General features: G+C 38.3%; 1 protein-coding gene across 3 annotated transcripts in view; it reads left to right on the forward strand.

The window, feature by feature from the left end:
• Nucleotides 1-22,624, forward strand: part of KIAA1958 (KIAA1958 ortholog) — a 150,859-nt gene that overhangs the window by 32,874 nt on the left and 95,361 nt on the right. Inside the window, exon 1 of one of the 3 annotated variants that reach the window (XM_046663774.1) lies at nucleotides 6,653-6,698. The exons of the other annotated variants lie outside the window; for them this stretch is intronic. The gene's annotated coding sequence lies outside the window, so the exon portion shown is untranslated. Of the gene's footprint in view, nucleotides 1-6,652; nucleotides 6,699-22,624 lie in introns of those variants that run through there. 3 annotated transcript variants of the gene reach the window in all.

Raw genomic sequence — 22,624 nt, forward strand, 5'->3', positions numbered from 1 at the left:
CCCCTTCACCCTTTATGCCCCCCCCACCCCCACTTTCCTACCTGGTAACCACTAATCTGTTCTCTTTGTCCATGTGTTTAACTCCACATATGAGTCATCTCAACTTTTAAACAGACAGTATTGTCTAGGCATTAAGACACCTTCCTATTCAGCATCTTTACACTTAGTGTTCTCTTTGCCTGGAATTTTTTCCCCACTCTGCTTCACATAAATTCCTCTTTTGTGTTTCTCAGTTCTTAGCTTAAGAATCGCTTTTTTAGAAAGGCTTTCCCTGACCATCCTAATTAGGTCTCCACTGTAGTTCTCTGTCATAGCACCTTGTTTGAATTCTTTTCCAGCATTTACTTCATCTCTGGTGAAGCTTCTCTGATTGACCTTGAGGTTTATATATCCACCATGTTGGACATTCATACATTTATTTAGTCTCAAGTATTTATTGAATGCCTACTTGTGTGCCAGACACTAAGAGGACAGACAATCCTGGCCCCTGCCCTATCTGTCTGGGTTTATAGATTATAAAGCAAATAATGATAATCAAATATAGTCAGTCCTCATTATTCGTGGATTCCATATTTGTGAAGCCACCTGTTTGCTAAAATTAATTTGTAACCCTGAAATCAGTGCTCGCAGCGCTAATTTGCAGACATGCACAGAGCGGTGAAAAATTCCCAGCTGAGGTTGAACAAGGCGATGCTCTGTCTTCTTGTTTTAGCTCTCATACTATAAACAAGTGTCCTTTTCCCAGTCTATTTAGTGCTATGTTTTTTGGTGATTTCACTGTTTAAAATGGCCCCCAAATGTAGTGCTAAAGTGCTGTTTAGTGTTCCTGAGCACAGGAAAGCTGTGATGTGCCTTATGGAGAAATGCTTGTTAGATAAGCTTTGTTCAGGCATGAGTTATGGTGCTGTTGGCCATGAGTTCAATGTTAATGAGTCAACAGTATATGATATATTGAATAGGTATCTTTAAACAGAAGCACTGATAAAACAAAGTTATGTGTTGACCAGTTGGTGCAAATTTTATGATCAGAGGCTTGCAGGAACCTAACGCTGTTTTCCTCTATGAGCAACGGTTCAGCGTTCACTGATTCAGTGTTCTCAGTGACTTTACGGAACGTAACTATTGCAGATAACAAGAATTAACTGTACTTGCAAATTGTCTTAAGTGCAAAGAAAGAAACAAACAGTGCTGTGATGGAGAGTAATTGGTAGTGCTAAGAGAGAGACCTTCTTTTTAGTTTGGGCCTCTTGGGAGGTAACATTTCAGTTGAAATCTGTGGAACAAATAGGAGGGAGAAGATTTCAGGCATAAACAATACCTCTAAAATAAGAAGGAGCTTGATATTTTTAAGGAATTGAAAGAAAAGCATTATAGCTCGAGGAGGGTAGCACAGGATGAAGTGGAGAAGGAAAGCAGGAACTCTGTTATGTTGCCTTTTGGAGACCACACTAAGGAGTTTAGTTTGGGCATATGTAATGGGAATCCATTGGAAGGTTTTGAGTGGCGGGTGAGAGGATCTGCTTTATGTTTTAAATGAAACATATTTTATTTGTTTTAATAATTTGAAGAGGGCAAGTGGTGAAATGAGAAATGAGCTAAGAGGCATGGCCATCCAAACTCAGTAATTGCCAAATCTGCCTGTATTACCTCCTCCTTAGTTCTGAACTCTGTCCCCTCCTCACTCTTGCAGTTTGCCATCTTCTCCTGATCTGCTCCCACAACTTCATATTGGTCTGTCTGCCTAAACCCTGACCCGCTATGTCTCCTGAGAGATGTGATCTGTTGAAATCACCCATCTTATCATGCCACTGCCCTCCTTAAAAACCCTCCACTGACTCCCTAGACGTCTTGACAGTCTGATGCCTCCTTGCCTTCCAAGCACTATGCATCAGTATCCTTTGCCTTGTACTTAGTGCCCCATAGACAGAATTTTTCTTTGCCTCCCCACACATCAGTTGTTTTGGGCCTGCTTGATTTTCTTTACTTATGAATCGTTCACCACTTGCCATCTCATGATGGTTAGATGCCCCTGGGTACTCCAATGATACCCAAAGCAAGTAGCTTATACTTAATCATTTTCTATCATCATCATCTATTTATCAGCCAGGCCCTTGACTTTTTCCCTCACAATTAGACTGTGAATTTCATATGGTTTGTTTGTTTTTGAATCCTCAACATCCAGCACAGTTTTTAGATTATAGTAAGGATATAATAAATGTTTGTTGAATGGATCTGTTAATGAATGTTAGCTAATTTCTTGGCCAGTATTAGGTGATACTTTTCCTTTAGATGGAATTTCAGAAAGAAAGTCAATGTTGCAGAACATATATGTTTGTTTATTCATTCTAAAAGTGTTCATTGAATGCCAGGAGGTTTTCTTACAATGGAATATAGAGTAGTGAACAGAACAGAGTGCTTGCTCTCTTGGAGCTTAGATGTATGTATGATCTATCTATACTTACATATCCATTTTCTATCATTCATACGTATATATATATATATATATATATATATATATATACACTTCTAGAATAGTTTTAGATTTACAGAAAAGTTGTGAAGATAGTCCAGAGAGTTCCCATATATCCCATATCCCGTTTCTGCTATTAACATCTTACATTAGTATGGTACATTTGTTACAATTAATGAATGAACTAATATTGATACATTACTATTAACTAAAGTCCATGCTTTATTCAGATTTCCTTAGCTTTTACCTAATGTCCTTTTTCTGTCCAAGATCCTAACCATGATACCACATTACATTTAGTCATCATGTCCTCTTAGGCTCTTCTGGACTTTGACAGTTTTTCAGACTTTTCTTTTTTGATGCCCTTGACAGTTTTAAGGAATACTGGTGTATTGTGGAGAATGGAGAATGTCCCTCAGTTTGGGTTTGTCTGATATTTTTCTCATTGTGGGTTCTTGGGAGGAAGACCACAGAAGTAAAGTGCTGTTCTCATCACCTCATGTCAGTGGCACGTGCTGTCAACATGAATTATCACTGTTGATGCTCTGATCGCTTGGCTGAGGTAGCGTTTGTCAGGCTTTTACACTGTAAAGTCCTCCCCCCTCCCCACACTACCACACTTTACTTTTTGGAAGGAAGTCACTATGTGCAGCCCACACTTAAGGGGTAAGGAGTTATGCTCTACCTTCTTGAGGAGACAGTATTTACATAAATTATTTGGAATTCTTCTGTACAGTAGATTTGTCTATTCTCATTTATTTATTTAGTCAGTCATTTATATTGTATGAACTCATGGATATTTATTTTATGCTTTGGTTTATAATCCATTACTACTTTATTTTGTTGCTCATATTGTCCTAGCTTTGGCCATTGGGAGCTCTTTTTTTTTTTTTTCCCTCTTGATTTGCATGTATTTTTTTTCTTTCATCTTTTTTTTTTTTATTGAGTTATTGATAGGTTACAATCTTGTGAAATTTCAGTTGTACATTAATGTTTGTCAGTCATGTTGTAGGTGCACCACTTCACCCTTTGTGCCCACCCCCCACCCCACCTTTCCCCTGGTATCCACTAAACTGTTCTTGGTCCATAGTTTTAAATTCCTCATATGAGTGGAGTCATACACAGATTATCTTTCTCTCGCTGGCTTATTTCACTTAACATAATTCTCTCAAGGTCCATCCATGTTATTGCAAATGGCATGATTTTGTTCTGTTTTGCAGCTGAGTAGTATTCCATTGTATATATGTACCACATCTTCTTTATCCATTCGTCTGTTGATGGGCAATTAGGTTGCTTCCACGTCTTGGCTATTGTAAACAGTGCTGCAATAAACATTGGGGTGCACAGGACTTTTGGGATTGCTGACTTCAGGCTCTTTGGATAAATACCCAGTAGTGGGACGGCTGGATCGTATGGTAGTTCTATTTTTAATTTTTTGAGGAATCTCCATACTGTTTTCCATAGTGGCTGCACCAGTTTGCATTCCCACCAGCAGTGTATGAGGGTTCCTTTTTCTCCGCAACCTCTCCAACATTTGTTGCTATTAGTTTTAGATATTTTTGTCATTCTAACGGGTGTAAGGTGATATCTTAGTGTAGTTTTGATTTGCATTTCCCTGATGATCAGCGATGATGAGCATCTTTTCATGTGCCTATTGGCCATCAGTATATCTTCTTTGGAGAAATGTCTGTTCATGTCTCCAGCCCATTTTTTGATTGGGTTGTTTGATGTTTTGTGATTGAGTTGTGAGAGTTCTTTATATATTAAGGATATTAAGCCTTTGTCAGATATATGACTTGCAAATATTTTTTCCTAGTTAGTAGGTTGTTTTTTTGTTTCAATCCTGTTTTCATTTGCCTTAAAGAAGCTCTTTAATCTGATGAAGTTCCATTTGTTTATTCTTTCTATTGTTTCCCTTCTCTGAGAAGGCATGGTGTCCAAAAAGATCCTTTTAATACTGATGTCAAAGAGTGTACTGCCTACGTTTTCTTCCAGAAGCCTTATGGTTTTAGGTCTCACCTTTAGGTCTTTAATCCATTTTGAGTTTATTTTGGTGAATGGTGAAAAAGAATGGTCAATTTTCATTCTTTTACATGTGGCTTTCCAGTTTTCCCAGCCCCATTTGTTGCAAAGACTTTCTTTTCTCCATTGTATGCCCTCAGCTCCTTTGTCAAAGATAAGCTGTCCATAGATGTGTGGTTCTATTTCTGGGCTTTCAATTTTGTTCCATTGATCTGTGCACCTGTTTTTGTACCAGTACCATGCTGTTTTGATTACTGTAGCTTTGTAGTATGTTTTGAAGTCAGGGATTGTGATGCCTCCCGTTTTGTTCTTTTTTCTCAGGATTGCTTTAGCAATTTGGGGTCTTTTGTTGCCCCATATGAATTTTAGGATTCTTTGTTCTAATTCTGTAAAGAATGTCATTGGGATTCTGATTGGGATGGCGTTGAATCTGTAGATTGCTTTAGGTAGAATAGACATTTTAACTATGTTTATTCTTCCAATCCATGTACATGGAATGTCTTTCCATCTCCTTATGTCGTCATCCAATTCTCTCAGAAAGGTCTTGTAATTTTCATTACATAGGTCCTTCACTTCCTTAGTTAAATTTACCCCAAGGTATTTTATTCTTTTTGTTGCAATTGTGAATGGTATTGTATTCTTGAGTTCTTTTTCTGTTGGTTCATTACTGGAGTATAGAAATGCTACTGATTTATGCAAATTGATTTTGTACCCTGCAACTTTGCTGTAGTTGTTGATTACTTCTAACAGTTTTCCAATGGATTCTTTGGAGTTTTCTATATATAAGATCATGTCGTCTGCAAACAGCGAGAGTTTCACTTCTTCCTTCCCTATTTGGATTCCTTTTATTCCTTTTTCTTGCCTGATTGCTCTGGCCAGGACCTCCAGTACTATGTTAAATAAGAGTGGTGACAGAGGGCATCCTTGTCTTGTTCCTGTTTTCAGGGGGATGGGGTTCAGTTTTTGCCAATTGAGTATGATGTTGGCTATGGGTTTGTCGTATATGGCCTTTATTATGTTGAGGTAGTTTCCTTCCATGCCCATTTTGTTCAGAGTTTTTATCATAAATGGCTGTTGGATCTTGTCAAATGCCTTCTCTGCATCTATTGAGATGATCATGTGGTTTTTATTCCTCAGTTTGTTGATGTGGTGTATCACGTTGATTGATTTGCGGATGTTGAACCATCCATTGGGAGCTCTTTGAGTTGGCTCCTGTGTGCCTTTGGCATTCTCCTATTGGTTCGTTTTTTTAGTACTTCCTTGTTTTCTGGTCCTATAAGAGTATCTATTTTTGAAAATTTAAATAATTTTCCCTCAATGATTTTGTATTGAATTTGAAAATAATTTGATGTGCTTTTATGAGCTCAGACTATTAAGTAGATAAAAAAATTTTCCATATTGATTGGTTTTATTTTTGTGACGATTTATACAGCTACTTCTCAAAGGTGAAAATATATATGAGTATGAATTTTCTCAGAATAAATATTGTTTATGACCAGTTTTATACTTTCAATTTGTTTGGATATAACTTTCACTTTGCAAATCATATTAGAGAATTTTTACATTTCTCTGGCTTTCAGGGACATTTATGGTTGCCAGTAGCTGAACAGATATCATTATGCTGGAAATGTTTGAGTGATTATAAATGCTGAGTGGTAAGATTGCTTAGTCTAAAAAAAGGACTCCATAATATTTGGCTTTTGGTTATAATTACCAGTCATGCTTGCCAGAAATTAAGTTTAGTTTTCAGAAGCCTGGAATGCTTCATATGTTTATCTCTAACTCAATATTTCAGAAACTGTTATGAAACTGTCAGTAATTCCATTATATATTATGTGTTCAGCTTATTCTGAGTTACAGCTGATGGAATAACGTATAGCAAGTGATTGTACAACACGGGAAATGCTTAAGATAACAGATGTAAATAGTAATACTTAGTTTAATTACTACTTTGAGAATAAAAGACTAGAAGGAAAATACCAAAATGTTAACAATGAATGTCTATTAAGGTAGTGTGAGACGGTTTTCCTGTTATTTTCCAATTTAAAAAAATTGGCATGTATTCTTTTTTAATGAGGAAATGAGGGCACTTTTTAAAATTGGGGAACAAGCATATTCTGCAAGGATTTCTATTGGGTGCTAATTTGTTTGTTTCATTCTAGATACTGAAAGTTAAAAGGCCTTTGAAAAATGTTCCATAACTCAGGTTAGTTTTCTCTACTGATGGTTTGGTGCACCAGTTCTGATTTTTATAGGAATTACACTTTATAGTTTACAATTTTTAAAATATATCTTATTTCACTTAAATCTATATCAGATGGATTTTTATTTCAGTTATACACACAAATGGATCAGAGTGTCAAGGTTCACACTGAGTGCTGAGGTACTGAAACCATGGCTCCATTAATGTCTGCTCAGCGCAGGTAGAGTTGGAGACTGAGGGCCCTACAGCCCCGGAGCAGAGTCTGGGCTTTGTGGCTGCTGATAGACAGACCATGTTGTGCGGGACAGCTTCATGATCCTCTGGTAGGAGACTGATGGCCTCAGTAGATACCTTGGGGAGCCTCTTTGGATTAAAAACGCCTAGCATTATCTAGCTGCTTTGAATTGTTTTCGCTTCCGGTGGTGAGAGGAAGGTGAACTGAGGCTAGGAAGTTGCAGTATAGCTTTTGCAGGCTGATGTCTCTGGGTGTCCTCAGGCTGGGTCATAGATAGAAGATTATAGTTTACAAAAGATATGTTTCAGTCTTCACAAAATTTGCAAAGATACCACAATTAAAGGCAGATGCATTTTAAATCTTTTATTTTCTTTTCGTAGAGCCTTTTTTTTTAAAGTAAAGTAAACCATACTTTTCTTTCTAACTTAACATTCAAAGAGACATGTTTTTGTACTTAAGCCAGAGGAAAGTTGCTTTTCTTCCTAATATGACCCTTGTCCCTAAGAACCAGTGCCCAACTTCTTGTTCTTTCTGTTACTGGGAAATATCATAATATCCAAGAGAATGGGGTAGTCTGTTTTAATAGAAGATCCTGATGTGTGTAGAAAACAGTGGTGGGATTACCACAGCATGTGGTAGCCCAGCTCTGGAGTTAGGATCACAACGTCAAACCGGCGTCTGCATTGTAGTGGTCTCGTTTTATGGCGGTAGTGGAATTGGTTCCTCCGTTCTGCTAATGTGCCACTGTGCGTGGTATAAGCTTGCCCGGGGCCTTGATAAGCGAGTGTACCTTTCAGTAGAATGCCTATGAATTCTTCGTAATGGAATTTATCAGTACACTAAAATAATAATCAACTGTGCAAAACTGTTAACGCCTCTTTTCATATTAATGACCCTCAAAGTAGCCCTTAAAAATTATTGTGACAAAACTTGGCTGTCTGTTCACAAAACCGTTTCAAAATTGAGAAATAACTATGTATCATATAATAAAAAAAACTATTGTTAATATTTGGTTGTACTTGCTTTATCTATCCCTCTTTGTGTTTGTACACATACATGTGTATATAAAATTGTGTATGTATACACATGCATGCTTTCTTAGTGAACCATTTGAGAGTTGAGTTGCAGACATGATATATCATGGGTTTCTTTTTAAGTGCAGTTTGTCTAGATAGTCCCTATATCACACTGTTAATACTTCCTTCCCCTATAGTTACCCTCTGCCCACATTAGCACCCTCTATCTGGGTAACCCGTATATATAACCTAGTATGTATCCTTCCATATTTATTCTGTGCTCTTATAATTACATGCACACATATATTCATATATGCAGTTTTGTCATTGTTTTAGAAAAATGAAATCATATGCACATTTTTCTGCGTCTTACCTTATTCATACATACCTTAGGGACTCCATTAAAGTCAACTGATAATAACTTTTTAATAATTTTAAGATATATTTCACATATGATAAATACACCTATTTAAACTGTACAGTTCAATGATTTTTAGTATATTTATGCAATTGTGCAACCTACTCACCCATAATCAACTTGAAAACATTTTCATCAGCCTAAAAAGAAACCTGGTATTCATTAGCATTTACTCCCAATATCTCCCCAAACCTAGTCCCAGTTGTAAGCAACCACTAATCTACATTCTGTCTCTATGGAGTTGCCTGTTCTACCCATTTCATGTAAATTGAATGTGTCGTCCTTTAGTACTTGATTATTTCACTTAGGATTATGTTTTCAAAGTCCATCCATGTTGTAGCTTTTTCTGTATTATCTGAATATTTACAATGATCAGGTATTAGGAAAAAAATTTTTTTTTTAAGATTTTAGTTTTCCTTTTTTCTCCCCAAAGCCCCCCAGTGCATAGTTGTATATTTTTAGTTGTGGGTCCTTCTAGTTGTGGCATGTGGGATGCTGCCTCACTGTGGCTTGATGAGCAGTGCCATGTCCGCGCCCAGGATCCGGACCGATGAAACCCTGGGCCACCGAAGCGGAGCACGGGAACTTTACCACTCAGCCACAGGGCTGGCCCCAGAAAAAAATATTTAAAATTTATATTATAATATTTTATTATATTAACAATGGTTGACTCTGTGAGGGTTATATGGGTGATCGTTTTACTAGTCTATCAACTTGTCTTTATATTTGATAATAATAAAAAATTGTGAAAAAAACTCCACTAGAATGTTTTCTATGATCACATTATTGTACTGTTTACATATCTAAATTTTAAAATTACGCTTAAATAAAGAGAAAAATGCCTTAAACGTTGCAAAATTATGAGATTATTTTTCTAGTCCTTTTGGTTTTTGTTTAAATTAAATTTCTAAGGTATTTGGAATTTCGTATAGCATAAATAATTGTTTATTAATTTCATTAAAGAATTTTATTACTCTTTCTACATAGACAGGCATGTCATCTGGAAATAATGCTGGTTTTGTGATTCTTTTCCAATATTTTTGTCTATCAATTGCCTATTGCATAGGCCAGCACATTTAGAACAGTTTTGAATGATGATGATGAGTTGGCATCCTTATTTTAAATTTTTAATGGCAATCTCTTGTTCCAATTTTAAGGTTTTATGTTTTTTGATAAATATTATTTATTGGGTTAAGGATGTTTTCTTCTAACATAAAATAGTTAAGTGAAACAGAACAGTCAAATCAGAGAATTAAATGAAAAAAAAATCTAGTGAAAAACAATTCTAAACAATAGAACAGAAATGATGCCTGAAGGTAGAGGGTAATCATCAGCTGATGGGACTGCCAGAGGTTCTTACATTCAGGTAGAAAAACTGTTAGTCCTATATATATATATATATATCCGAAATCAATGTGTTAGAGTAAAACAGGAAAGACAGAGAGAGAGATGTCACAAAGCCCGTTGAGATCCGAGACATGCTGGGACACTGCTGGTGCGTGCCCAAATGAGTTCACTGGGTAAATCCTGGGACTGATGTGTGCTTGGAGATAAAAACCCTTCTGGAAGGAAGTATGCCAATTCACCAAAAAAACCCCAAATATATCCTTCTTAGCACTATTTTAATGGGTATTCATTTTGTCAAAGGTTAAAATTATTGGATGGGTTAGTTGCTTTGTGAATATACTCTTCTTGAATATACACAATGAATATGATTGTATTCTTATGAATATATTCTTAATAAATCTATTGATATTCACTAAATTTTAAACTGAGCTCAAAATTTCCCAATATGGTCAAGAGTACAGGCCATGAATATGAATATATGCTGATAAAATATGAATATAGTCTTAATGACTATATTGATATTCATTAAATTTTAAACCAAGTTCAAAAATGCCCCAATATGGTGAAGAACATAGCTCATGAATATGAATATAAACTTACAAAAATGTTCATGAATATATTAATATTTATTAATTTTAAACTACACTAAAACGTTTTCCCAATAGGGCAAAGAAGAATATATTCATGAATATATTGAGGATATATATTCATGAATATAATCATTATAAAGAATATGTTCACATTTATTGAATATATTCATGAAGAATATATTCATAAGAAAACTCAACCACTCTACAGCTCTTTGCTTTTTACAAATTAAACGGTTCTTCATATGCTGCTATGAAGCAAATAGTAAAATTTCACTGAAATCTTCAAAAAGTGAAAAACTATAAATTTGGTATATTCACTGAATTGATCTATTTATAAATTGGCTTTTAGTGAATAGTTTTTGGCAAATTAATTTAGAAGTCTCTCTCTCAACATGAGATGAACCATTATTTATTACAGCATCTACTCTGGGAAAACCAAGACAAGAAAGAGAGGATATTGAAAACAGCTGGGTTATCTTGAGTACTCAGATAAGACCGATTAATGACTCTAAAGAAATGATGGTACCTGTTAGAAGAGAGGGCTTCAGGCTACTGAATGACATCCAAGGAGCAATGTATTCAGGTAAATGAGATTAGTATGCCAGGCAGGGACTGTAGCCAGACCTTGTTCTTTCAAGGTCCTGCTCATCTCCCTTGGGTTCACATTCATGAGACTGTATAGGTTAGCAATGAAGAGTGATTTCTAGGGTTGGACTGCCTGCATTTGAAACCAGACTCCGTTTACTGTCCCTGTACCTTGAGTCCTTTTTGTAAATTGAGGTATAATTTACATACAGTAAAATACACAAATCTTAAGAGTGTATAGGTTGATAAATTCTTACGTATGTATACACGCATATGAACAGCACCAAGATAAAATGTGGAAGACTTCCCTCACCCCAGAAAGTTTTCTTGTGCCCCTTCCTAGTCAATACTTACCCTTTAAGATAACCACTATTCTGACTTCTATCACTGTTGTTTGGCCTGCTCTTGAAATTCACATGCATGGAATATACAGTATGTATTTTGGTGTGCCTGGCTTCCTCCGCTGAGCGTAATAGTTCTGAAGTTTGTTCAGTATACTTACGTGTAGCAGTAGTAGGTTCTTTTTTGTTTAGGTTCTTTTTTGTTGCTGTCCATTTATGACTACATAAAAAAAATTTAATCCATTCTCCTGATTTAGGATTGTTCTCAGTTTTGGGCTGTTAGGAATAATACCACCATTTATATTCTTGTGCTTTTTGTGGCTCATATACTCATTTCTCAAACTCTTTTTTGATGAAAGGATTATCAGTTATTGTGTATTAAATATGTAATAGGTAATTAAGGCGCACATCTTCTCTGCTTTGAGACAAATATACTGGTTAAAAAGGAAGTCTTTGCAGCAAAATACAAAATAATTAAATATGAATTTAACTAAGAAGACTGTCATCTAATATTTATTCATGGATTTTAGTTTAGATATGGAATGGGGAACTTAGAATGGGCTTTGCAGGCCACTGAGGGGTCTGGATCTTTTCTTAGTGAAATGCCAGATACTGTATTAGGTGCTTACCATACTTTCTCATTTAACATTCATAGCAACATTAACAAGTGGGCACGACTTGTATTAGATTACAAACATCTAACGTGTACCTAGGAGGCACATCTCTTTCTTTTGCTGTAGGATAATTTAATATTTTTTCAAACTTGAGCCTGATGATACTCTGAAGTTTGCTGTTTTCTTTTGTTGATTTGGTAGTATTTTGGGGCTGAGGAATTTAGTCCAGTTACCATCTGCAAAATGATAGAGCTTAACTCAAAATGGAGGGAAACTGGGACATCACATGGCTTGCTTGGTGAGTTTCTTACTTCATCTTTGTATGTTCTGAGGCTTCGCACAGTTTGCTCCCCTGAGATCTCATACATCAAGCATTCTTCATGGCCTTTGTCCACCTTGAGCAGATTGAAGCTCTGGTCAGCTTGAACACTGCTCATGCAGAGGCTTCCTGCCAGCAACAACCCAAAGTTCTCAACCCATTTATTAAAAAAAAAAACACATTATAGGCTCATCTTTTGGAAAAACAAGCCTAAATATCATTAAAATCTCTTAACATTCAGTAACCATGTACTTCACCTACGTATCTGAGCGAAAAATTAACCATTAAATGTAACTAGATGCTGAGTGGGCCACATCTTGTGAACACTTTGTTTATATGATGTTTTCCATGTGGTGTTAATTTTCTGACATTTGTACAAAGAATTCTGTAAAATGCTTAACTCCTTCATTAACTTTACCACTAAATTGTGAGCTTTTTAAGGGCAACACCCACATCTGATTTATCTTTGCTGTGCTATAGCACCTAGCACAATTTATTCTACATAAAAGATGCTTAATCTTTATAGTTTTTAATGAATAAATATATGAAGTATCTGTCATGGAAATACTTGTTATGGATGATTATCATAATGTTTGTAAGAGATTTCAGCTGAAATACCGAGTCATGAGAATGTAGATTTTCCTACAATATTTACATTTTCCCTATGGTGTTTCTGTTGCTGTTTTGCCTACTAGCTAGTTAAAGGAGGGAGATGTGATCCCTTGTCTGTGTCTGTATTGTCTTAATAAAGATGTCCTCTTTTCCTCTGTGTACTCAGTCTTTGTGTGCTGAAATCCTTCTTCTACCAGTTCCACAGTATATTAGATTCAAGTTTTAAAAGTTTTCTATACTGTTAGACTTGAAGTGAATGTCAGATCTGAGAGGGTCATGAGAGACCACTATTCAACCCCTTTATTTTCGTGTTGAAGAACTCTAAGTCCTAATTACTTCCTCAGTATAACTCGTACCACACTGTTTTGTAATTGGTGATTAATTGTAGGCATCTCCAGCTAGACTTTAAACTCACTGGGAATAGGGATCACTCTGTCTCATTTAATGCTGATCTCTGACACTGAGCACAGGGTTTGGAAGAGTATAGATGTTCAGTTCTTGGTGTCGAGTAAATAAATGAATCACGATTGTTGAAGGGATTTGCAGCCCACAGCTGTTGAATTCCAGTTCAGCACACTAGAAGTTGTATGTTTGTGATCTGTTTAACCACTCTAAGTCACGTTTTGTGGAAATAATGAATTTCCGTAAGTGCATGCCAAACTCTACAAGTTATGCGTTTCCACACATTGGCTTTCAACATGCGGAGAGGACTGGTACAGGATAGCAGTTAATCAAAGAAACACCAGAGGATGCGCTGCCTCATTTTCGCCAGGATAATATATAGACGCATGAACGGTGCATGTGGAAGAGACTGTAACAGATACCATGTTTTCATCCCCTGATTTCTCTTTCCCAATAAAGTTCAGGCTCTTTAGCTTGGCCTTTGTAACTGTCCCTGCTATTCTAACCTGTTTTTCTTAACTCATATCTTGCTACCTTCTCTGACCTACTCTATTCTCAAGCAAATGGAAAGTGTTTGCTGTTCTCGGTACACCCTGAACTTGCCACCTTCTTGCACTTACTCAGCGTTGTTTTCCTCCTGTAATTCCCACATTACTCTGCGTATCCTGATCCTATCCACTCAGTCAGTGCCCAGTATTTAAGGCCTCGTTATGTGCTAGGCACTGGGCTAGGGGCTGAGGGTCTAATGATTAATAAAACCATAAGCCTCTGCTTAAGGAGTTCACACTCTAGTCGAGGGGGACATTTAAGTAGGGTTACATAGGGCCCCCAGGGAGCGAATGGAGTGGCAACTAATAGAGACCTAGTGGGGCGGGGGGCAGCATAGAAGAAATGACTCTAAATCAGTGATTCTCAAATGGAGGTGAGGTAGAGGGAAGCATTTGACAATGTCTAGAGACATTTTTGGTTGTCACAACTTGAGAGTGTGCTGCTGGCATCTATTTGGGTAGAGGCTAGGGAGGCTGCAGAATATCCTATGCACAGGACGATCCTCCACAACAAAGAATTATTCAGCCCAAAATGTCAATGGTGCTGAGTGAGAAACCTTACCTTAAATCAAGTTGTAAAGAGAGTAGGAAGGTGTTTAGTCAGGCAAAAAAAAAAAAAGGCTGTATTTGTAAAGATCTGGAGTTAAGATACCATGGTTTGAGAACTTGAATGAATTTAATATGCTCAGCTTTTGAATGGGAAGGAAATAGGTTTGAGAGGTAAGCTTTGCTGGCAGGGTCTGGATTTAGAGGCCTCAAAAGCCATGTTGAGAAATTGAGACATCGTCTCTCTCTTTGGCTATTTGGAGAGTGGTGTTACTGTAGGCAAAACCTTAAATCCACACTAATGTAAATCCACTGGCAGGTAAATGAAATGGTGGTGAAAGAATGTAGATTAAAACCACCAAAGAGGAAAGGGATATGGGTAAAATCCAGGAGAAACCGTGTATAAGATTCCAGGTGTGCCCTCCCGGTGGAATCACATGAGGATGCACTTAGTTCTGCCAGCAACGACCTGTAACAAAACATGTCACGGATTTGCCAACCAGGGAAGCTCACCTGAGCCTTGGTGCCCAGGGTTATTATTGAGGCAGTCACATAAGCCTGCAACAGTGTGTGACTGACCTTAGCTACTCAGTCTCCCACTCCCCCAGAGGTCAAACTGCTACACTGTGGTCCAGGCCTCAGGCATACAAAAACACTCTTGTCAGGCAAGCTATTCCATGAATTTAGAGGTTATCTGCCAGGAGCTGGTCAAGGGCTAGTCCTCCTTTCTTTGAAGGTACAGAGTTTGAGCAACCTTAGCTTGCTGAATTAACCCTTTACTGCACAGCCTTTTTTTTTTTTTTAAGGATAAGGAAATGACATTTTATTCCTGCTTTACTATGAGGGTTTTTTGTTTTTACTTAAGTGTATTTTAATTGTAGTAAAATATACGTAACATAAAATTTACCATTTTCAGCATTTTTAAGTGTACAGTTCAGTGGCATTAAATACATTCACATTGTACATTGTTGTGCAACCGTCACTACTGTCTATCTCCAGAACTTTTTCATCATCCCAAATTGAAAATTTAATGTACCCATTAAACAATAATTCCCCATTCCACTTTCCCCCAGCCCCAGGTTACCACTGTCGACTTTGAATTTGACTTTTCCAGGTAACTCATATAAGTGGAGTCATACAGTATTTGTCCTTTTGTGTCTAACTTATTCGTTTCGCATAAGACATTAAGGTTCATCAAGGTTCATCTATGTAGCATGTATTAGAATTTAATTCCTTTTTAAAGCTGATACTGCAACGCTTCAACTTGAAAAACTGAAAATTATTAATAGTTCAAAAAAAATCTTATATTAAAAATATTTAGGGCCAGGCCAGTGGTGCAGCAGTTAAGTATGCACATTCAGCTTTGGCGGCCCAGGGTTCGCTGGTTCAGATCCTGGATGTAGACCTACCCATGGCTTGTCAAGCCATGCTATGGTAGGTGTGCCACATATAAAGTAGAGGAAGATGGGCACAGATGTTGGCTCAGGGCTGGTCTTCCTCAGCAGAAAGACGAGGATTGGCAGTAGTTAGCTCAGGGCTAATCTTCCTCAAAAAAAAAAAAAATTTATATAGTCCAAGCTCTGTGCTAATCCTTAGAATGAACAAGAAGTGGCTTGAGTGCTCATTTAAGGGCAAAGTTTTTCTGACAAAATGATATAAGAGCTTAATGCAGTATCCTTCATCAATTTCATTTCTACTCAGCCAGGTCAGGAACAGGGATGTTTTTTGCAGAAATATTCCTTGGCTTCTTCACTTCCTGAGGGCCTCTCTTAGTTCTTGGAGATTTAATTCATTCTTTTTGGAAGTATATATTGTGTCCTCTTTGAGGATTCTCCACATTTGCTAACTGGTCTGTCTTCCAGACATTAATTGGTTAAAATGGCTTTGCATGTGATTAAAGCAGTTCTCTAGCATTTTCCAGCAGCTCATTCAAATCCTGCAGTTTTGGAAGAGTTTGTAGTTTCAGTTTACATTCCTCCTTCTCTTATGTGGTCATGTGTTTGCAGCATCCCAGAATCAGAGAGTGACAGAAACAGGTTCCCAGAAGTTGAGACTAGTATTTAGAGGGGGAGTTTGAGTGGAGAGTGGCCAGTTCATTGATGAATGTTTTCATGTACGACAGCTTTTGCTTCTCTCCACGGTCTTGTAATTACAGGGTCATGGTTAATGAGCAGCTGGATAACGAGGCCTCCTGTACTTTCTTTGTGGGAGTAGTGAGTGTCGCTCAGTACTCTGTTAGAGAATTTAGCTCACTCAGTCATTCAGGGACCGGAATGAGTGAACGTTCCTCCCAGAACTCCCTGGAACGTGCTTCTTTAAGTTGTCATCCTTTAAACTTTCCAGAAGTTTGGCAGACTGACAGAGGCTTAGGGATCTTTGGTTTAAGCCTTTACAGTTCCCTTGTTTCTGATGCCTAGTCCTCTTACACTGTGTTCAGAGTAATCCATCCGTAATGTTTACAGGCCTAATGTACATGCAAGCATAAAAATAGATTGCCAGCCGACGGGAACCAGGCCTGTGTCAGGCAGCCTCATTACAAGAGGCAATCACTCTTGGCTTGAGAGGTTTAAAAATCAGAAATGAATGGATGTTTTCCCCACATCCTCATGAAACAGTGGTGCTTACTGTTCAAATACGTTATAATGTAGAGATGATTACCTAGAAATCATCAACGTGGGTAAGTTTGGGATTACTCCTTTAAAAACAAGGGAAATCCTCCTCCTTTCTCCAGCCCCTTACTCAGCTACTTCGGGGATTGTGGAGCAATGGCACAGCTCTGAAAGTGAGAGGGAGGAGCTTTCCATCTTTAATATTCGTTGATAACTCAGGAGCTCCTTGTCGGCATAGAGCTTGCATGCCATTCCTTCGGAGCAGTGCAGCGCATCATCCCTTTCTGGTGCAAGGGGAAGGGAGCACACTGAGCCTAGTGTGGACACAGGGTTCGGGAGCATCACCCAAGAGGTAGGTTAATGTAGTCGTTAGTAGCACTGACTTGGGCAGACTACCTTGGCTTAAATCCTGACTCCTTTACTTACCAGGTATGTGACATTGGACAAGTTTCTTAAACTGCCTGACTCAGTTTTCTCATCTGTAAAATGGAGATAGTAATAGTACCTCCTCATAAAGGCCGATGCATTAATATATCTGAGGTGCTTAGAATAGAGCCTGGCACACGGTAAGTGCTCTGTCAGTGTGTCATTATCTTTATTGTTAACTTCGATTCTCAAGGGAGCTTCCTCTGACTTTTCTAAATAGGTCAAGTTTGTGCTTTATAAGATCTGATGGTACCACTTATTGTAGTGATAATAATTATCATTATCAGATTTGTTTGATTATTGGATTAATGACACCATACATAAGTGAGAGTAAGAATTATGTTTGTTTTTCTCACCTTCACAAGGCCTGATAAGTGTTCAAGAGTAAACATTGTTACAATTATAAAATAACTCAGCAATAAGACATCATTTCACCTCTAAAATTAGCAAAGATTTAAAAAAATCGTACTATCATATCTAGGCATAGAGGCAAGGAAAATAAACACTGTCACGCACTGTGGTTGGGAGCTGTCTGTGGTAGACCCTACCTTCAAGGCAAGTCTCTGCTTTAGATTCTATGTCTAGGCATTTATCAAAATGACACAGAGGTATATTAAAAGGTTAATATAAAAGGATATTCCTTGTAGTACTTACATTAGTGAAGAATTGGAGTCAAATTAAGCAAAATGTCTAAAAGTAAAGGTTGGTTAATTATAGTTTATCTATCATTAAAAATCATGTAGAACCATTGTTCTCCAATGAAGATTCTTATATTGGCTACAAGACAGTCACCAAACACTAGGTAAAAAGAGATTCCCAAGCCCAGCCTTTTGGTCAGCGAATCCCATCTCTATGGAGTTGAGCTAAGAAACAGGCCCCGTATCTTATAGCTGACTTAAGCGCTCAGACTGATTTGGGAACTGCTGTTGCAGTGGCTCTCCCGTTACCCATTGACTCTCAGTCAACTGAGCCAAAGGTTCTACTCATCTCCTGAAGTCAAGTGAAATGCCAACTATGTTAAAATCCTTAGAAACCCTAGAAAACAAGAAAAGAAGATTTCGGAAAAGCTGGGGAAAAACCCCCCAAAACCCAAAAACCGAAAAAAACAAACCTTGGGAGAAGGGAAGAAGATGGGATCAGACTGGTGCTGAGCACCTAGCACAAGCCAAAGAAAAATTTCCTGCCCCCACCCCCTGGAAACATTAGTGGATGAGTTTCTCCAAAAAGAACAGAAGATTCTCCCAAAAATTGGAGTAGCAACGCCTAGTGCGGAGGTGGCAGGTGTCGTTGCTGATACAGAGCCATCTACCTTAGAGCTCACCTCCAGGCAGCATTTTGAAGGAATATCTCATTAAGAGTGAGTGATTTCATTTATAGCTTTAGTCACCATAGATGCTCCTGAGTGACCATGAGCAGCAGTGAGAGAGTTAAGGAACAAACGAGACTGAGATATTGTACCACACAGAGAGGGTGATCATGGTGTTGACCCTCTGACTTCACTAGGTACCTCTTGGGAGCCAAGGAAGTTCAGAATACTCCATCATGTCCCATATCTCCCTTGAGTAGACCCAAGCTGCTTATCAGTTCTGCCCCTGTACTTCCAAGGGAGACCCAGCCGTTGGTCTCTCCCTATTACCCCTGCACCCAGGGCAGGATTTGCTGCCTTCAAAGTGAAGTAGCTCCTGGCTGAGTTGGAGTGGAGTGGGGCGCAGCTTTGAAAAGTTTACCGCCTAATGCACACACGCTCACACGCTCTTACTTCATTCACAGTAGCTTCACTTTACTCTCTGATTTTGTTGTAAGTTGGATATTATACAGCCCTCTTCACTTGGACTGCAGTGAGCTAGGCAAGAGATTGTAGCAAGCGTTCTGGGTTAGTTTTCAGTAAGGTATAGCTGGAATTAAAGATGATGCATATTTGTTGGAGGATTTTTAGCCGGTGAATATTCTACTTGGATTGCTGACTGGCGCCCCCGCTCCCCCACCCCCCGAACTGCTACTGTGCTTCATGCAGTCCTGTATGTGAATGCTCAGGAGTGGCCTCTGTTCTTGTCAGACTGGGCAGGAGGTAGTCCGGCAGGGGGACAGACAATGCTAGGGTTGAGCTGACAGGTAGATGGAACAGACGGGTAGCATATCTCAAATCAAAGAATTCACGAGAACTCAGTTGAGTTTGTTCATTCAGTACTAATCATTCGATATTTGTTCAGTATTTATCGAATGCCTCGTGTGTCCGGCTTTGTTCGAGGTGCTGAAGACACAGTACCGGTCGAGGTTTCTACCCTCCCACAGGCTCCATTCTGTGCTTAAACGAAGGATTACAGAGCAAAAGGGTGCCTGGCGCACAACTGTCTAGCCCCTGAGCACTGTGTGTAAAGATGCCCAAATCCTAGAAAACATTTAGAAATCTAATTCTGGGATTTGGGTTTTAGAAGCTGGGAAAGTGGTGATGCCATTTGCTGAGATATTAATTAGGGAAACATTTGGGCATATATGTCTGCTAACCAGATTCACAGAGGAGGATGAAAGCACCATTTAGTAAGACAGTACCCTGAGAAGAGTGCCAGGACCACTGATGAACTTAAGTTTTAAAGGCCAAAAGGAAGGCGAAGAGCCAGTGATGGAAATTGAGAAGTAGCAATAGGAATGCAAGGTGGGTCAGCACTGAGAACTCTGTAAATGTGGCTTGTGATGTGAGAAAGAAAAAGATCAAATGTGTAGTTGACTAATACCTGATAAAAGTCAACATCCCTTACAATTAAGAGACATAGGAAACATTTTTAACATAGTTAAGAAAATTTATTGGGAACAAATATCTAGTATCATACTTAATTAAACTCCAGAAAGTCTACTATAAAAATTAGAAATTAGAAAACAGTTTTGAAAAATAAGAATAATGAGGAGGGATTTGCCTTCCTGAATGTAAAAGCACATTCAGCTACAAGAATTTTAAATGATGCAGTATTAATTGTAAAATAGATCAATGAATCACAATATAAACTATAGAAGTACATGGGAAAGTAAAGAAGTTTTTGTGCTTTTACAAAGGGACCATAATACTCAACCAAAATCATGTCTTTTTTTTTTTTTTTTTGAGGAAGATTAGCCCTGAGCTAACATCTACCAATCCTCCTTTTTTTTGCTGAGGAAGGCTGGCCCTGAGCTAACATCCATGCTCATCTTCCTCTACTTTGTATGTGGGACACCTACCACAGCATGGCTTGCCAAGTGATGCCATGTCTGCATGTGGGATCCAAAGTGGCGAACCCCAGGCCACTGAAGCTGAACACGTGCACTTAACTGCTGCACCACCAGGCCGGCCCCTACCATATCAATTCTTTTTTTTTTTTTTAAAGATTTTATTTTTCCTTTTTCTCCCAAAGCCCTCCAATACATAGTTGTGTATTTTTAGTTGTGGGTCCCTCTGGTTGTGGCATGTGGGATGCTGCCTCAGCTTGGCTTGATGAACGGTGCCATGTCTGCACCCAGGATCCGAACCGGCGAAACCCTGGGCAGCCGAAGCAGAGCGCATGAACTTAACCTCTTGCCATGGGGCCGGCCCCCCTACCATATCAATTTTTAAGTTTCTTTGCATTTATCAGGGAAATGGCCTCTTTCCTTCTTTGAATATTTTCTCAAATGAATGCTATGGCCTCAAATTTGAAGGTTTGGTTCTGTCACCAGTGTTCTGAAATTCAAGTCATCTTGATGTCTGTTAAGTCCTTTTCAGAGTTTCTAAAATACTTTATGAACAAAAGATAGGTTACTCATATTCCCAACTCCTGTCACTGACTCACCATCTCATCTGGAACAATTATGCCACTTTCAGTACTTGACATCCCCATTCCTAAAAATGAGAGTCAGAATGGAGGGGCTATTAACATGATATATACACTGGCTTCAAAATTTCATTCCCGTGAGCAAATATTTCACAATAATAAGAAAGGCCTGTCCTCCCTTCCTGAAAGCCAATAAAGATATCAGAATTAATTTATATGTTATATAACTATATCCACACACACACACACACACACACACACATACACACATATAAAATATAATTGTATCCACACATTAACTTATTACCACATTTAAAATGTTAATTTAAGGTTTATCTACTGTGCATAAAGAAAATACATCTCTGAATGTTCATCTTTTTGTACAAGCTTTAGAAGTGTAGCTGTAATATAAACCAGAAGCTTTGTAAAACCTAGTAATTTTGGAACCAGTGGCCAGAGATGAATTTTTAGAATTGACACAGCCCTGCAGGTTCCTCTGCAGAAAGATGTGAAGATTCCAGCCCCGTGGCTGAGTGGTTAAGTTCTTGCGCTACGCTTCGGCGGCCCAGGGTTTCGCTGTTTCGGATCCTGGGTGCAGACATGGCACCGCTCATCAGGCCACGCTGAGGTGGCATCCCACGTGTCACAACTAGAAGGACCCACAACTAAAATATACAACTACGTACTGGGGGCATTTGAGGAGAAAAAAGCAGAAAGAGAAAAAAAAAAGATTGGCAACAGTTGTTAGCTCAGGTGCCAATTTTAAAAAAAAATAAAAGATGTGAAGAACGTATTGGAGTTAAAGGTGACTTGCAGGATTTGGACTTCAACACCTGAGGAGATAGTAATGCCATTTATTGGGAGATTAATTATCAGGGTATGTACCTGATAACCAGATCCATAGGTGTGGAGGAGAGCATCATCTAGAGAGACAGTAATATGAGAAGAGTGCTAGGACCACTGATAAACTCTAGTTTTAAGTCAAAAAGAGGGTGATGAGCCCCAGCAAAGGAAACTGAGAAATAGCAGAGTGTTGGAGGGCAGTATTGAGGAACCCAAGAAAAGAGAGTATTTCAAGTTAGCCAGAGAGAACAGCTCTGTGAGTTGCTGAGAAGCCAAAAGGAGAGAACCAAGGCGTGTCAATTAAACTTCTTGACGTGGTGACCTTGGTGACCTTGGCCAGAGCGGTTCCAGTGGACAGTGGAATGGCACATGTATTTTCACGTTGTTCTCTGAAATCTGCTGTCAGCCTGCCTTTTGTTCACTTACTGGGGTAGGGCTGTATTTTCAGCATCTAGGACAGATTGTTTATTATAAGACACTGCTACTCTCTTAAGTCTTGGAAAATTCCATCAGGAGAATGAGGCTATGTAATCTTAAAGGCAGCTAAAAATGTTAACATCACTCACTTTGAGATAGAATTTTTAGTTTGTCTATTTACTACTTTGAGTGGGCTGTAAATCACCAGTCATCATGTCAAATCATTCTCATTGATGGGAAAACCGCTTTAAAATGTGATTGAATAATATTGCTAGCCAGCAT

The sequence above is a fragment of the Equus quagga genome, chromosome 1 (assembly GCF_021613505.1).
Source record: "Equus quagga isolate Etosha38 chromosome 1, UCLA_HA_Equagga_1.0, whole genome shotgun sequence".
Taxonomy (NCBI): domain Eukaryota; kingdom Metazoa; phylum Chordata; class Mammalia; order Perissodactyla; family Equidae; genus Equus; species Equus quagga.